Source organism: Spinacia oleracea, chromosome 3 (genome assembly GCF_020520425.1).
Source record: "Spinacia oleracea cultivar Varoflay chromosome 3, BTI_SOV_V1, whole genome shotgun sequence".
In the NCBI taxonomy this organism is placed as follows: domain Eukaryota; kingdom Viridiplantae; phylum Streptophyta; class Magnoliopsida; order Caryophyllales; family Amaranthaceae; genus Spinacia; species Spinacia oleracea.
The window spans coordinates 54,565,131-54,566,757 of record NC_079489.1 but is presented as its reverse complement, the minus strand read 5'-3'; positions in this window follow the sequence as shown (position 1 = coordinate 54,566,757).

Sequence of the window (1,627 nt, the reverse complement as noted above, 5' to 3'; positions counted from 1 at the left end):
TAAAGATCAATTTACAAAGGAAACTCACGAATTTCATACAAATAAACATAGATTGACATAAAGAGAGGAGAGAGATATTCGACAGATCTGATAAAAAATTCACCGGAATCGATGAGAAATTCGACATATTCGACCAGAAAATCGACAGATCTGACCAAATTTTGACATATCCGACCAAAAATTCGACAGATCTTACCAGAAATGCGACGAATCCGACTAGAAATTCGCCGGAATCGCATGAGTAACCGTCACTGTGGAATCCATTGGAGTCAAATTGAAGGTTTAAAGAGAGATAAATATGTAATTTGATGAGAGAAAATAGTAGTTTGATGAGAGAGAATGTGGAGGTTTTGATGAAAGAGAAAATGGTGAGAGAAAAATAAAATGGGTTTGATGAGAGAGAAAATGGGGAAAGGTTAGAGGAGAGAGAAAAATGGGTATGTATAATGTAGTGTGTCAGCTCATATGCATCTAGAGATAGATGCATACCTATGCAGCCATTAATTATTAAGTCTAACTGGAGCTTATTTCTAGATGGAGTATCATTTTAAATCTAATTTTTCAATAGAATAACATCTACTCCCTCCATTCCTTTTTGTTGTTCCCATTTCCTTTTTTGGCATTTCTATTTGTTATACCCATACTGAATCTTTACTATTTTTAGCCATAGTTTTTTTACCAAATTACCCTAAGATTCCCCACTATTTACCAAAAAACCCTAAGATTCTACTCTTTTCCAACCTAAATTTCACCACTTTCATTATTTTATTCATCCCCTATTCCCAATTTCACCCGTCCCTATCTCCATCTCTCTTTTCTCTTCTTCCGGATCTCCTTCACTTTTTTTCTCTCTCCTCCTTCCTCTCTCTGTTTCTTTCTCTGTTTTTCTCAAGAACATCAACATGTTCTTCATTTTCTATCTTCCTCCTCTCTTTTTTCTCTCTCTCCTCCTTCCTCTCTCACTTTTCTCTCTCTATTTCTCTCAAGAACACTAAAATGTTCTTCATTTTCCATCTTCCTCTCACGTTCCATTCTAGATCGCCGCCACCACCACACCTCCGCCACCGCCACCACCCTCCGGAATACGTATTATGGCTTTAGATGGTGAAATTCGACCATGAAAACTCTAGATCTAGAGTTTTCATGGTCGAATTTGACCTCGAAATCCTCAAAATCGTAATACTGAGATCAATCGGGTATTAATTTATTTTTGTGTTCATGTTTCAAATTTTTAGGGTTGATTTTTGTCGAACTTTTGTCGAGTTTTCTGGGTAGATTTATGTTGAATTTTTCGGGTAGATTTATGTTGAATTTTTTGGTTAATTTTGGTCGAATTTTGGTCGAGTTTTTCGGGTAGCTTTATGTCGAATTTTTTGGTTAATTTTGGTCGAAATTTAAGTTGAATTTTGTTGAAATTTTCGGTTGATTTTGGTCGAATTTTTGGGTTTAATTTTCTCGATTTTCTGGGTTTGATTTTGGGTTGATTTTCTCGATTTTCTGGGTTTAATTTTGGGTTAATTTTCTCGAATTTTTGGGTTTAATTTTGGGTTGAATTTTCTCGAATTTCTGGGTTCATTTGGACGGATCTTGCTTAAGAAATGAAGATCTAGTTGTTTAAGAAATGAAG